Genomic DNA, 16,597 nt, shown 5'->3' with positions numbered 1-16,597 from the left:
GGAATGAAGGGGAGAGAAGGAAGAAAAGAGAGGGGTGGAAAAACAGGGAGGAGGGAGGGGATGGACAGCACTCTGTTTGCTTCACAACTCTACAGCCAGCTCCTGAAGGGAAAGAGAGGACTCCACTCCACAGGACTCCACAGCTCTCTGATAGGCTTTACACACTCCTGGGGCTCTCCTGGACTACCCCACTGTGAAAAGCCTGTGTCCCACAGAGTGACGCAAGGTCATGGAAGGGGATCACTCAGGATGGCAGTTAACACTTGGCTGGTCTCTCTCTCTCTCTCTCCAAGGAAGTAAGCTCTCTTGCACATTGCGTCGGACAGATATGGTAATGCAGTGGGCAATGAGTGCACACACACACACATCGGACATTAAGTAATTGAACCTGGCCCATTACTGTAATAACTATAGGTGGCTTGTGTTCTGACAATAATAATAATACAGCATTACACACTGGAGAGAGTCAGCTACAGAGCACAACACAATCTGAGAGAGGGAGGACAGGAGGCAGAAGGAGGAGAGGAGAGAGTCAGCTACAGAGCACAACACAATCTGAGAGAGGGAGGACAGGAGGTGGAAGGAGGAGAGGAGAGAGTCAGCTACAGAGCACAACACAATCTGAGAGAGGGAGGACAGGAGGCGGAAGGAGGAGAGGAGAGAGTCAGCTACAGAGCACAACACAATCTGAGAGAGGGAGGACAGGAGGGGGAAGGAGGAGAGGAGCGAAGGGGAAACAGGGAAGGACAGGAGGAGAGGACAGGAGGGGGAAGGAGGAGAGGACAGGAGGGGGAAGGAGGAGAGGAGAGAGTCAGCTACAGAGCACAACACAATCTGAGAGAGGGAGGATAGGAGGGGGAAGGAGGAGAGGAGAGAGGGGGAAGGAGGGAAGGACAGGATGAGAGGACAGGGGGAAGGAGGAGAGGACAGGAGGGGGAAGGAGGAGAGGAGCGAGGGAGAAGGAGGGGAGGACAGGAGGGGGAAGGAGGGGAGGAGGGGAGGAGAGAGGGGGAAGGAGGAGAGGGCAGGAGGGGGAAGGAGGAGAGGGCAGGAGGGGGAAGGAGGAGAGGAGAGAAGGGGAAGGAGGGAAGGACAGGAGGAGAGGACAGGAGGGGGAAGGAGGGGAGGAGAGAGGGGGAAGGAGGAGAGGCGAGAAGGGGAAGGAGGGAAGGACAGGAGGAGAGGACAGGAGGGGGAAGGAGGGGAGAGAGAGGGGGAAGGAGGGAGGACAGGTGGGGGAAGGAGGAAGGACAGGTGGGGGATGGAGGGGGAAGGAGGAGAGGAGCGAGGGAGAAGGAGGGGAGGACAGGAGGGGGAAGGAGGGGGAGGAGAGGGCAGGAGGGGGAAGGAGGAGAGGAGAGAAGGGGAAGGAGGGAAGGACAGGAGGAGAGAACAGGAGGGGGAAGAAGGAGAGGACAGGAGGGGGAAGGAGGGGAGGAGCGAGGGGGAAGGAGGGAGAGGGCAGGAGGGGGAAGGAGGGGAGGACATGAGGAGGAAGGAGGAGATGAGAGAGGGAGAAGGAGGGGAGGACAGGAGTGAGAAGGAGGGGAGGAGAGAGGGTGAAGGAGGAGAGGGCAGGAGGGGGAAGGAGGGGAGGACATGAGGAAGAAGGAGGAGAGGAGAGAGGGAGAAGGAGGGGAGGACAGGAGGGGGAAGGGGGGGAGGAGAGAGGGAGGAAAGGAAGAGAGGACAGAGTGAGACACTGTCTTACTCTGATAATGAGAATCACAGTGATGACAGAAATTAACATTTGTGCAAACATTCATAACACACAATAGCTTACATTTCGTGAGAAAACATCCTTATTCCAACAATACATATCATCTGTCAGTTCTATATTCAACCACACAATTTTGTGCAATCATGGCTCAACTGAGCTGACAAGGTACTAATCTGTCGTTCTGCCCCTGAACAGGCAGTTAACCCACTGTTCCTAGGCCGTCATTGAACATAAGAATTTGTTCTTTAACTGACTTGCCCAGTTAAATAAAGGTTAAATAAATTTAAAAAACTGTAAAAAGAGGGAATTTACTCCATCTTGGCTCAACCCAATCTCAGTTTCCCAGGAACTTACTGAATCTAGACTCATCCCTTGCAACTGTACCCTATGGCACAAGCTGCTATTATCCCAATAGAGCTGTATACGCAGACATCCTACACCTTTATCTTTCTCTAAGATTGAATCCCAAATCACCCCCTGCCCCTTCACCCCCTGCCTCTCCACCTCTGCCATTTGCACAAGTGTACTAAAGCTGAGGGAGTGAATATTATGGGGGTGTAGGGACTAATTAGATCCTCCTAGAGCCACTTCGACCTAGCCAGCACGGATGCAGGCTTCAGAGCGACGTACTATCCCGACACTCACTGCTATACGTCTGAAGTTAGCACAATTGAATTGTAAAAAATGGAGAGGCGTGTCTAATTATATACCACGTGCATGTGTTTATGTCTGATTCAGAGACTGGTCCCGGTGGGTTTATTGATCCCATCGCCACTCTCTGGAAGTCACCCTTGGAGCTTCGTCAGCAACACGTGACAACGGAGGGAGTTGGTATTGGCGAGGGGGCGGTTTGGGATTCACTATAACTACTTCATCTCATTCCATCTACCTCTCTGTCAATATCCCTCTCTCTCTTTCATCTCTCTTCTTCACAATCTGTCTCTTCTCCTCATATAGTGTTAGCGTGCACGTCACAGGCTGTGTAGTACAGGTAATATCACATTCTTGTTTAAAAGCGCAGAGAATCATACAACAAACCACTGTACCCTACCTTTCTCTCAGGAACAGACACAGAGAAATCGCAATAATACTATATTTAAAGCTATACTGTGGTACACTGCTATGCTATGGTAAAATATACTGTACTGTACTATCAGTTGGCTTAACAGAAGTGGCTTGGAAAAACAATTATGGACCTTGACAACCCCCCACTTGCCTTTACATTTTCCCGATTGGTTGACACAGTTTCCAATCAAGGTTCTGTTACTGAAGCATTAGGTTCTGTACCAGTTAAGGTGCGACAATATACTCTCAGTAAGCTTGCACAGTCAGCTTGGAATGAAGAGCATTGATTGGCTGGCATAGCGTTCTACAGGATGTCAAACAATTTAGAGATTGTCCTCTCTCCCTGATTGGCTTCTGCTGCTTGTCACTCAGAGGGAGAGAGGAGAGGCATAACTCCACCTTCCTCTGGGAAAAAGGGAAGAGTTGTCCATCCATTTATCCCTCCTCTGGAAAAAAAACGATCTTTAATACGATGTTGGTGTTAAGTTTAGTTCTTCAGTTCAGAACAATTCAGTAGAAAGGCTATAAAGGTTAACAGGTGTGGCTCCTGTCCAATTTAGTTCCACAGACTTAATAAAACCCACTTCCCCTGCTGGGCAGGTCCCTCCCTCCTGCCCCTGTCCTGCTGTGCTGATTGGGTCGGGGCGGTGTCCATCGATGCTGCTGGGCACCTGGCTGGTCAGCCATTGGTGTTGGTGATGGTCTTGGCAGTGTAGTTCTGGAACAGTGGCTGGAGGAACATCCCGACCGTTCCGGACACACACACAATTATAAAGATCCACAGGAAGAGACGGTCGATCACCATGGCAACATACTTCCAGTCCTCGCTCACCTGAAGAGGGTGTAGGCAGAGGTTTACATAAATACAGTTCTTACTAAAAGTATTCACACCTTTGACTTTTTCCACTTATTGTTGTGTTACAAGATAGGATTCAAATGGATTTAATTGTCATTTTTTTGTGAACGATCTACACAAAATACTCAAATGTCAAAATGGAAGAACAATTCTAACATTTGTAAAATATCTATGAAAAATAAAACACTAATATACAGTATCTTGTTTACACAAGTAGTGTAATGACCCTGGGTTTATAAGCGTGGATATCGACTCTGCTGCTTGAGCATGCTTTTGAGGCTCTGTCAAGTTGGTTGTTGGTCATTTTCAAGTCTTGCCATAGATTTTTTGACATTGGGTTTTAGGTTATTGTCCTGCTGAAAGGTGAATTTGTCTCCCAGTGTCTGTTGGAAAGCAGACTGAACCAGGTTTACCTCTATTCCATTTATTTTTATCCTAAAAAAAACTCCCTAGTCCTGCCGATGACAAGCATACCCATAACATGATGCAGCCACCACCATGCTTGAAAATATGAAGAGTGGTACTCAGTGATGTGTTATGTCGGATAAGCCCCAAACACAACGCTTTGTATTCAGGACAAAAAAAGTATTACTTTAGTGCCTTATTGCAAACAGGATGCATGTTTTGGAATATGTGTATGTGAAGGGAGGACCTGAAGTGAAAGAAGGATCAGGTGGGTCTTAAAAGTGGTCGGCATGGAAATGGACGGTAACCATGGAGATGATGAGTGGCGCTGATGGACAGAATTACAAGGACTGTTAATTCACTATGCCAGGGTCTCTCATTCCAGGAGAATATTCTTTCCTCCCTCTCCATGCTTTCAGGCATCCCTGCCCACTGAAGGAAAAATCCCCCCCTCTGTCGTTCATCCTCCTCTCTTTCTACTCCTCTACTCCTACATTGGGAGAGCCCTGTTTTATTCACTCACAATGCTGATATCATACAGTAGCTAAGATTAAAACTGTGTTAAATATTCAGAGCAGAACAAGTGTAGCCCATGAATTCATAACCATTCACCCATAGTTATTCTCTCTAGAATGTAGCAGTAGGTGGTAGCTATTCATAGGTTGCACCTCCGTCACTCCATGCCATTGTTATGAACGTTCTCAAGCCGCCCTCCACCATAGTGGTGCCCAAAAGTTGTAATAAGCCCAGTCATTCTGAAAAGTGGCAATTGACTGTTTAGTCTAAATTACACTATAGTGGACTGGAAATATGATTATATTGCTAAAGTGGGCAAATATTTAGTAGGACACAACTTTGACATCATTATCATGTCATCAAATGTACTTCAAACAGACGGCAATGAAGTCATTAGCTAGCAATGCTAACGTTAGCTAGTTAAAATCCGGTGGCCTCCCCTCAATCTTAGCTAGCTAGCTAACGTTATACTGCATTTAATGTCAATCTGGCAACATCAAAATGATGACCAAAGGTTTTCCTAATAATTATTTGCCTCCTTTTGAATGTCATTGTATTTCCAAGCCACTATAATGCACTTTGCATGAAATCTTCATCAGCGCTTATTGACAATGCATGGAGTAGCGTGCTAGGCATCAGTCCTAAAACGAATGTTCAAAACAATACCGTCTCGAAACAGGCCTATCTGCTGTGAATAAGTGTAGATATATGGCCGAGTGTAAGTAACATTCTATGATGTGTATGGCAGAACAGGGTCAAGACATCATATACACTGCTCAAAAAAATACAGGGAACACTAAAAATAACACATCCTAGATCTGAATGAATGAAATATTCTTATTAAATACTTTTTTCTTCACATAGTTGAATGTGCTGACAACAAAATCACACAAAAATTATCAATGGAAATCAAATTTATCAACCCATGGAGGTCTGGATTTGGAGTCACACTCAAAATTAAAGTGGAAAACCACACTACAGGCTGATCCAACTTTGATGTAATGTCCTTAAAACAAGTCAAAATTAGGCTCAGTAGTGTGTGTGGCCTCCACGTGCCTGTATGACCTCCCTACAACGCCTGGGCATGCTCCTGATGAGGTGGCGGATGGTTTCCTGAGGGATCTCCTCCCAGACCTGGACTAAAGCATCCGCCAACTCCTGGACAGTCTGTGGGGCAACGTGGCGTTGGTGGATGGAGCGAGACATGATGTCCCAGATGTGCTCAATTGGATTCAGGTCTGGGGAAGGGGCGGACCAGTCCATAGCGTCAATGCCTTCCTCTTGCAGGAACTGCTGACACACACCAGCCACATGAGGTCTAGCATTGTCTTGCATTAGGAGGAACCCAGGGCCAACCGCACCAGCATATGGTCTCACAAGGGGTCTGAGGATCTCATCTCGGTACCTAATGGCAGTCAGGCTACCTCTGGCGAGCACATGGAGGGCTGTGCGGCACCCCAAAGAAATGCCACCCCACACCATGACTGACCCACCGCCAAACCGGTCATGCTGGAGGATGTTGCAGGCAGCAGAACGTTCTCCACGGCATCTTCAGACTGTCACGTCTGTCACATGTGCTCAGTGTGAACCTGCTTTCATCTGTGAAGAGCACAGGGCGCCGGTGGTGAATTTGCCCATCTTGGTGTTCTCTGGCAAATGCCAAACGTCTTGCACGGTGTTGGGCTGTAAGCACAACCCACACCTGTGGACGTCGGGACCTCATACCACCCTCATGGAGTCTGTTTCTGACCATTTGAGCAGACACATGCACATTTGTGGCCTGCTGGAGGTCATTTTGCAGGGCTCTGGCAGTGCTCCTCCTAATCCTCCTTGCACAAAGGTGGAGGTAGCGGTCCTGCTGCTGGGTTGTTGCCCTCCTACGGCCTCCTCCACGTCTCCTGATGTACTGGCCTGTCTCCTGGTAGCGCCTCCATGCTCTGGACACTACGCTGACAGACACAGCAAACCTTCTTGCCACAGCTCGCATTGATGTGCTATCCTGGATGAGCTGCACTACCTGAGCCACTTGTGTGGGTTGTAGACTCCGTCTCATGCTACCACTAGAGTGAAAGAACCGCCAGCATTCAAAAGTGACCAAAAACATCAGCCAGGAAGCATAGGAACTGAGAAGTTGTCTGTGGTCACCACCTGCAGAACCACTCCTTTATTGGGGGTGTCTTGCTAATTGCCTATAATTTACACCTGTTGTCTATTCCATTTGCACAACAGCATGTGAAATGTATTGTCAATCAGTGTTGCTTCCTAAGTGGACAGTGTGATTGACTTGGAGTTACATTGTGTTGTTTAAGTGTTCCCTTTATTTTTTTGAGCAGTGTATATAATGTGATATACAGTGGGGCAAAAAAGGTATTTAGTCAGCCACCAATTGTGCAAGTTCTCCCACTTAAAAAGATGAGAGAGGCCTGTAATTTTCATCTTAGGTAGACTTCAACTATGACAGACAAAATTAGAAAAAAAATCCAGAAAATCACATTGTAGGATTTTTTATGAATTTATATGCAAATTATGGTGGAAAATAAATATTTGGTCACCTACAAACAAGCAAGATTTCTGGCTCTCACAGACCTGTAACTTCTTTTTAAGAGGCTCCTTTTTCATCCACTCGTTACCTGTATTAATGGCACCTGTTTGAACTTGTTATCAGTATAAAAGACACCTGTCCACAACCTCAAACAGTCACACTCCAAACTCCACTATGGCCAAGACCAAAGAGCTGTCAAAGGACACCAGAAACAAAATTGTAGACCTGCACCAGGCTGGGAAGACTGAATCTGCAATAGGTAAGCAGCTTGGTTTGAAGAAATCAACTGTGGGAGCAATTATTAGGAAATGGAAGACATACAAGACCACTGATAATCTCCCTCGATCTGGGGCTCCACGCAAGATCTCACCCCGTGGGGTCAAAATGATCACAAGAACGGTGAGCAAAAATCCCAGTGAATGGCCTGCAGAGAGCTGGGACCAAAGTAACAAAGCCTACCATCAGTAACACACTACGCCGCCAGGGACTCAAATCCTGCTGTGCCAGACGTGTCCCCCTGCTTAAGCCAGTACATGTCCAGGCCCGTCTGAAGTTTGCTAGAGAGCATTTGGATGATCCAGAAGAAGATTGGGAGAATGTCATACGGTCAGATGAAACCAAAATAGAACATTTTGGTAAAAACTCAACTCGTCGTGTTTGGAGGATAAAGAATGCTGAGTTGCATCCAAAGAACACCATACCTACTGTGAGGCATGGAAACATCACGCTTTGGGGCTGTTTATCTGCAAAGGGACCAGGACGACTGATCCGTGTAAAGGAAAGAATGAATGCGGCCATGTATCGTGAGATTTTGAGTGAAAACCTCCTTCCATCAGCAAGGGCATTGAAAATGAAACGTGGCTGGGTCTTTCAGCATGATAATGATCCCAAACACACCGCCCGGGCAACGAAGGAGTGGCTTCGTAAGAAGCATTTAAAGGTCCTGGAGTGGCCTAGCCAGTCTATAGATCTCAACCCCATAGAAAATCTTTGGAGGAAGTTGAAAGTCTGTGTTGCCCAGCAACAGCCCCAAAACATCACTGCTCTAGAGGAGATCTGCATGGAGGAATGGGCCAAAATACCAGCAACAGTGTGTGAAAACCTTGTGAAGACTTACAGAAAACGTTTGACCTCTGTCATTGCCAACAAAGGGTATATAACAAAGTATTGAGATAAACTTTTGTTCTTGACCAAATACTTATTTTCCACCATAATTTGCAGATCAATTCATTAAAAATCCTACAATGTGATTTTCTGGATTTGTTTTCTAATTTTGTCTGTCATAGTTGAAATGTACCTATGATGAAAATTACAGGCCTCTCTCATCTTTTTAAGTGGGAGTACTTGCACAATTGGTGGCTGACTAAATACTTTTTTGCCCCACTGTATAGTTGTAGTGAATGGTGAATAAATGATGTATTTCTACGTTACTCACACTCTGGTCGTCGTCTTCAGTCTTCATGTGGTTGGCAATGAAGCGGACCCCGTCGACAGCCTCCTCCAACCCAGGGCAGGCTTGTCCTAGCACGGCCTGGGTCAGGGCTGGGCCCCCTCCTACCTGTTTCCCTCTGGGCCGGTTCCCCTGCCCCCCCTCCCTGTCTTCCCTCAGCCCGTTCAGCCCCTCCATCGACCCTCCTCCCCCGCGCCCCCTCCCAGCTCCCCTACAAACTGTTTCACCGACGCCCGGTTCACGTAACACGTGCAGGGTCGTTGCTATCCGTGCCACCCCCTCCTCCGCCCCCAGCCCCAGGCCCACCATCAGCCCCCGGCGGAGCCCCCATCCCTGCCCCCTCCCTCTGCTCCTGGCCCCTCCGTCGCTGGCGCAGCTTCTGACGCCGCAGCTGTTCTGGGGCTGGCGCATGAAGAGCAGCGCAGGCAATTTGTTGAGGAACACCAGCTTGACCCAGGGGGCATGGTGTGTGTGGTGGGTGAGCGGTGGTGCACGTTGAGAACACACACACTGGTGACAATAGAGAAGGTCACCAGGACCATGGTGAACATCAGGTACTTCCCGACCAGAGGAACGTCCAGGGAGGTGGGGGGGACGATCTTAGAGATCAGCAGGAGGAACACAGTGAGGGCCAGCAGGACAGAGATACACAGGGTCATCTTCTCTCCACAGTCAGAGGGCAGATAGAACACTAAGATAGCCAGAGAAGTGATGAGGACACAGGGGATGATGAGGTTGATGGTGTAGAACAGAGGTTTCCTGCGGATGATGAAGTCATAAGTGATGTCTACGTAGGTGGGGTCGGCAGGGTTCTCGTTGCGGCGCCCCGGCAGGGCGATGATGTCCCACTCTCCGCTGGGTGTGAAGTCGTCCATGCTGGCCACGTCGGACCTCAGGATCAGGTCGATCTCTGTGCGGTCGTAGGTCCAGGAGCGGAACCTCATGGTGCAGTTCTGCTGGTCGAAGGGGAAGTGTTTGACCTCGATCTTACAGGCTGACTTGTAGATGGCTGGAGGCAGCCAGAAGATACTGCCGTCATGGGAGACCACCGCGTTGGAGTAGAAGGAGACCTCGTACATTCCGTCAGCACTAAGGAAGGAGGGGTGGAAAGAGAGAGAACGTTAGACTATTGGAAGGATTTTAGATATTAAAATATAGTATGTAAAATGCATGCCCTTTTAAATCTATCACATCTTTGAAAACAAATTAGTAATACATACAGATTAAAATGAGCAGAAAAGAGCGAGACGGTTTCTCCTATAAATGGGTGTAAATGTAACTTCAGCTCTCTGTGTGTCTCATTAGATTTCCTCCAGTCTCACTACAGATCCTTTATCACACAGCCTCAGCCACATCTCACACAGACAGGACTGGGTGACAGGGGCAGGACAGGTAAGGCTCTACTGTTACAGACAGCCAGGTAAGATGACCACAGAAGATATCTCTCTCACACACACACACACACACACACACACACATTCCGACAACAGAAATATGGAGAAGGTCAGACAGACGAGGGTGTGATGTGTATCAGGACTGCAAAGTAAGACACACACTCCTTATATAAACATGCTGGTCATTGCTCAGGTAAACATCATCCTTCCTTAACCTGGACACAGCTAGAACAAGTCAAGAGAACTCAGGTAGGGAAGGGGTCAAATCCCTCAGGTAGAAAACGGGTCAAATACCTCAGGTAGGGAAGGGGTCAAATGCCTCAGGTAGGGAAGAGGTCAAATGCCTCAGGTAGAAAACGGGTCAAATCCCTCAGGTAGGGAAGGGGTCAAATGCCTCAGGTAGGGAAGGGGTCAAATGCCTCAGGTAGGGAAGGGGTCAAATGCCTCAGGTAGGGAAGGGGTCAAAGAACTCAGGTAGGGTAGGGGTCAAAGAACTCAGGTAGGGAAGGGGTCAAAGAACTCAGGTAGGGAAGGGGTCAAAGAACTCAGGTAGGGAAGGGGTCAAAGAACCCAGGTAGGGAAGGGGTCAAAGAACTCAGGTAGGGAAGGGTCAAAAACTCAGGTAGGGAAGGGGTCAAAGATCTCAGGTAGGGAACGGGTCAAATACCTCAGGTAGGGAAGCGGTCAAAGACCCAGGTAGGGAACGGGTCAACTGCCTCAGGTAGGGAATGGGTCAAATGCCTCAGGTAGGGAAGGGGTCAAATGCCTCAGGTAGGGAAGGGGTCAAATGCCTCATGTATGGAACGGGTCAAATACCTCAGGTACGGAACGGGTCAAATATCTCAGGTAGGGAAGGGGTCAAATGCCTCAGGCAGGGAACAAGTCAAATACCTCAGGTAGGGAACAAGTCCAATGCCTCAGGTAGGGAAGGGGTCAAATGCCTCAGGTAGGGAAGGGGTCAAATGCCTCAGGTAGGGATGGGTTAAATACCTCAGGTAGGGAAGGGGTCAAATGCCTCAGGTAGGGAACAAGTCAAATACCTCAGGTAGGGAAGGGGTCAAATGCCTCAGGTAGAAAACGGGTCAAATCCCTCAGGTAGGGAAGGGGTTAAATGCCTCAGGTAGGGAAGAGGTCAAATGTCTCAGGTAGGGAAGGGGTCAAATGCCTCAGGTAGGGAAGGGGTCAAATGCCTCAGGTAGGGAAGGGGTCAAAGAACTCAGGTAGGGAAGGGGTCAAAGAACTCAGGTAGGGAAGGGGTCAAAGAACTCAGGTAGGGAAGGGGTCAAGAACTCAGGTAGGGAAGGGGTCAAAGAACCCAGGTAGGGAAAGGGTCAAAGAACTCAGGTAGGGAAGGGGTCAAAAACTCAGGTAGGGAAGGGGTCAAAGATCTCAGGTAGGGAACGGGTCAAATACCTCAGGTAGGGAAGCGGTCAAAGAACTCAGGTAGGGAACGGGTCAACTGCCTCAGGTAGGGAAGGGGTCAAATGCCTCAGGTAGGGAAGGGGTCAAATGCCTCAGGTAGGGAAGGGGTCAAATGCCTCAGGTAGGGAAGGGGTCAAATGCCTCAGGTAGGGAAGGGGTCAAATGCCTCAGGTATGGAACGGGTCAAATACCTCAGGTACGGAACGGGTCAAATACCTCAGGTAGGGAAGAGGTCAAATGCCTCAGGCAGGGAAAAAGTCAAATACCTCAGGTAGGGAACAAGTCCAATGCCTCAGGTAGGGAAGGGGTCAAATGCCTCAGGTAGGGAAGGGGTCAAATGCCTCAGGTAGGGAAGGGGTCAAATGCCTCAGGTAGGGAAGGGGTCAAAGAACTCAGGTAGGGAAGGGGTCAAAGAACTCAGGTAGGGAACGGGTCAAATATCTCAGGTAGGGAACGGGTCAAATACCTCAGGTAGGGAAGGGGTCAAATACCTCAGGTAGGGAAGGGGTCAACTACCCTCAGGTAGGGAAGGGGTCAACTACCTCAGGTAGGGAACGGGTCCAATAGCTCAGGTAGGGAACAGGTCAAATAACTCAGGTAGGGAACAAAGAAAGAGAGCAATGGAGGAAGATCAAGATATTGATTACCCTTCGTAAGGAATTAAATCAATGGAACCCATTAGTTTGTGACTGACTGTGTTAATGTGGGGGCTGTGGAGGGGGGGGTAAGTAGATCCGTTTAGCCCCCACCGGTTGGTTAATCATTGTAAGATGGCATTAGAGAAAGAGGAGATCGAGGCCAGACAGTTCACTTTCACTGATAAGATAGCTTACACAGGGTTAAGACACTCCGATAAGATAACTTACACCGGGCTAAGAGACTACGATAAGATAGGGACTAGAAGACGAGTTGAGAAACAATGCTGTACTGTGTGTGTGTGTGTGTGTGTGTGTGTGTGTGTGTGTGTGTGTGTGTGTGTGTGTGTGTGTGCGTGTGTGTGTGTGTGTGGAAGTTGGTTGCTCTTTTGACTCCTATGTAGAGCAGACAGTTGCTGAAGCACTAGCCCATAGTGTCATGCCTCAACAGCCTTGGTTATCACTGCAAACTTGTGGCGCTGATATTTGGGAGTCTCGGCCATGTACTTAGGCTGACAGTATGTGGCCTTCAGATTACCGGCCAGCAGAGGACAAAGGCAACGCTGCTACCAAGGTACTGCTCTGTGTCAGCGGTCATGGACAGCTTAGCTGTTTGGAGAAGGAGGTGCTTTCTGTATCTATAAGTGTCCAGATATCCGTGTCTTTAAAATGTTTGGATCCTTCTTCACTGTAATGTGATTTGTGGATTCCAAATAGTATGACATTGTGTGTGTGTAACTCACTTTTATACAGCACAATATCGGGCAGCCAGATGTGTGTGTGTGTGTGTGTGTGTGTGTGACTCACTTGTTATACAGAACAACATCGGGGAGCCAGATGTGTGTGTGTGTGTGTGTGTGTGTGTGTGTGTGTGTGTGTGTGTAACTCACTTGTTATACAGCACAACGTCGGGCAGCCAGATGTGTTTGGAAGGCAGTCTGACCTTCTCCATGCCATCAAACTCCTCAGGGACCCAAGTCAGACGGTAGTCCTGCCATTCCTGGACACCAATCACAGACCAGAGAACAGAGTTAATGACCAATCACTCAGCTGAGAAGATTGTTACTAACCAATCATACAGCAGAGTTACAGCTGCTGTACAGCTGCTGTGAGCTTCACTTTTGAAATAACACTCAGTGAAATGCATCTTTACTTTCCATAATGATCTTTATGTAAATATGTTCCTATAGAGACCTTTACTGTCCTGTCCAGGAACAGTGTGATAACTCAGCTCCATTAATTAGAGATGTAAGACAGAAGGACTAATGTCTACCATGACCCTATAGTAAGTCAGTTAAAAACACTCACTCAAACACACATCTAATCATCCTGACTGAAATGGCCGCCTGCCAATGAGGTATCCAGATCGTGTGTGTGACAGTGAGTGCGTATGTATGTGTGTATGTCTGTGCATGTGTGTGTGTGTGTGTGTGTGTGCGAGTTTGCCTCCCAGACACACATGATTGAAGGTGTGTGGGTCAGTCACTGACGTGCTCTTAGTGAACTTGATGGTCATAGCCCTGTAACTGCGATGTATTATGAGCCATAATGGTCCAGATAGCAGTGGCTCTATGGCTGTTAGGGCTGTAGAAGAACCTTAATAACCATTTACAATGGGGGCTCTGTAACTGTTATTGCTACAGTATATGCCATGTAGAGCCATAATGGCCATGATGCCAGATGCTACATGACTTGAAAATGGTGGCTCTGTGAAACAGTGATGTGTTGTGGTATTATCAGAGCCAGAATGGTGGTGAAAGTGATAGCAGTGGCTCTCTTGGCTCAGGACTGGTTTCCTTGACATCTCCTCTTGGCTACGACCAAGGGCCTCATAAAACACGTATGCTCATTCTCTATTCAATTACAGACCATCAATCACCTTCACACATGCCCATGTGTACACACACACAGACACACACAAACAGGTTTCCATAACTGTTCATAACTGATTTATTCACATTAGTGCATTTACAGCTGTGCGTGTGCATGTGTGTGTGAACCTGTCCACTGGGCAGTGTGTTTTGTTTTAGGCCCCAGCTGCAGACACACAGAGAACCAGCTGTGTAGAACAGTGTCAGAACTCAGGAGCATACCAGGATTAGTCTCTCACAACAACAATACAGAACTGTGTCTCTCTCTGCCGCATACTGCAATGTGATGCTCCCGAGTGGCGCAGTGGTCTACGGCAATGCATCTCAGTGCTAGCGGCGTCACTACAGTCCCTGGTTTGATTCCAGGCTGTATCACAACCGGCCGTGATTGGGAGTCCCATAGGGATAACGCTGGGCACAACTGGCCCAGCGTCGTCCGGGTTCGTGTTTGGCCGGGGTAGGCTGTCAGTGTAAATAACAATTTGTTCTTAACTAACTTACTTTTACTTAGTTAAATAAAGATTAAATAAAATAAAATAAATAAAGATGCTGGGTAGAAAAGTACTGTACTGTATGGCAACCCTCCTGGGAAACTCTGGTTGTGTGTTCATGTTCCCATTGAATGACTAGAATGTCTGTGTTGAGTTGTAGGAGACTGATACAGGGACAGGCATTTTCAACCCCCTACTGGTTCAGATTGCTATGTCTGCCCGTGCCTATTCCTAACTTAGCGGCAGAATGAACAAACACGTTCTTGCACGATGCAATTTGTTGTGTTATCAATTAACAGAAAGGAGAGCATCGTTGCATTCTTAAATGTACATTTAATGAAGTCAGACTACCTACCAGTTGATTTGGCATCTCAAGAGATAAAATATAGAGCTAAGTAACAGTAGGAGAGGAGGTGTAGACAGAGGGATAAGGAGAGAGAGGTGAAGACAGAGAGATAAAGAGAGAGAGGTGAAGACAGGGAGATAAGGAGAGAGAGGTGAAGACAGGGAGATAAGGAGAGAGAGGTGAAGACAGAGGGATAAGGAGATAGAGGTGTAGACAGAGAGATAACGATAGGTGAAGACAGAGGGGTAAAGAGAGAGAGGTGAAGACAGAGAAATAAGGACAGAGAGGTGAAGACAGAGGGATAAGGAGAGATGTGGTGAAGACAGAGGGATAAGGAGAGAGAGGTGAAGACAGAGGGATAAGGAGAGAGAGAGGTGAAGACAGAGAGATAAGGAGAGGTGAAGACAGAGGGATAAATAGAGAGAGGTGAAGACAGAGAGATAAGGAGAGAGAGGTGAAGACAGAGGTAAAGAGAGGTGAAGACAGATGTAAAGAGAGATGAGGTCAAGACAGAGAGATAAGGAGAGATGAGGTGAAGACAGAGAGATAAGGAGAGGTGAAGACAGAGGGATAAATAGAGAGAGTTGAAGACAGAGAGATAAGGAGAGGTGAAGACAGAGGGATAAATAGAGAGAGGTGAAGACAGAGAGATAAGGAGAGAGAGGTGAAGACAGAGGGATAAGGAGAGAGAGAGGTGAAGACAGAGAGATAAGGAGAGGTGAAGACAGAGGGATGAATAGAGAGAGGTGAAGACAGAGAGAAGGAGAGAGAGGTGAAGACAGAGGGATAAGGAGATAGAGGTGTAGACAGAGAGATAAGGAGAGGTGAAGACAGAGGGATAAGGAGAGAGAGGTGAAGACAGAGGGATAAGGAGAGAGAGGTGAAGACAGAGGGATAAGGAGAGAGAGTTGAAGACAGAGAGATCAGGAGAGGTGAAGACAGAGGGATAAGGAGAGAGAGGTGAAGACAGAGAGATAAGGAGAGAGGAGGTGAAGACAGAGGGATAAGGAGAGAGAGGTGAAGACAGAGGGATGAGAAGAGAGAGGTGAAGACAGAGTGATAAGGAGAGAGAGGTGAAGACAGAGGGATAAGGAGAGAGGAGGTGAAGACAGAGAGATCAGGGAGGTGAAGACAGAGGGATAAAAGAGAGAGGTGTAGACAGAGAGATAAGGAGAGAGAGGTGAAGACAGAGAGATAATGAGAGAGAGGTGAAGACAGAGGGATAAGGAGAGAGAGGTGAAGACAGAGGGATAAGGAGAGAGAGGTGAAGACAGAGAGATAAGGAGAGGTGAAGACAGAGGGATAAATAGAGAGAGGTGTAGACAGAGAGATAAGGAGAGAGAGGTGAAGACAGAGAGATAATGAGAGAGAGGTGAAGACAGAGGGATAAGGAGAGAGAGGTGAAGACAGAGGGATAAGGAGAGAGAGGTGAAGACAGAGGGATAAGGAGAGATGAGGTGAAGACAGAGGGATAAGGAGAGAGAGGTGAAGACAGAGGGATAAATAGAGAGAGGTGAAGACAGAGAGATCAGGGGAGGTGAAGACAGAGGGATAAAGAGAGAGAGGTGTAGACAGAGAGATAAGGAGAGAGAGGTGAAGACAGAGAGATAATGAGAGAGAGGTGAAGACAGAGGGATGAGAAGAGAGAGGTGAAGACAGAGGGATAAGGAGAGAGAGTTGAAGACAGAGAGATAAGGAGAGAGAGGTGAAGACAGAGGGATAAGGAGAGATGAGGTGAAGACAGAGGGATAAGGAGAGAGAGGTGAAGACAGAGGGATAAGGAGAGAGAGAGGTGAAGACAGAGAGATAAGGAGAGGTGAAGACAGAGGGATAAATAGAGAGAGGTGAAGACAGAGAGATAAGGAGAGGTGAAGACAGAGGGAT

At 47.9% G+C, this 16,597-nt stretch overlaps 1 pseudogene; it reads right to left on the bottom strand.

The window, feature by feature from the left end:
- Positions 1-1,624: 1,624 nt before the first annotated feature.
- The window catches only part of LOC112238660, a 53,415-nt pseudogene continuing 38,442 nt past the window's right edge, over positions 1,625-16,597 (bottom strand).

This window comes from Oncorhynchus tshawytscha, linkage group LG03 (genome assembly GCF_018296145.1).
Source record: "Oncorhynchus tshawytscha isolate Ot180627B linkage group LG03, Otsh_v2.0, whole genome shotgun sequence".
NCBI lineage: Eukaryota > Metazoa > Chordata > Actinopteri > Salmoniformes > Salmonidae > Oncorhynchus > Oncorhynchus tshawytscha.
Note: the sequence above shows the minus strand (reverse complement) of the source record. Positions and strands in the feature narration are given on the sequence as shown.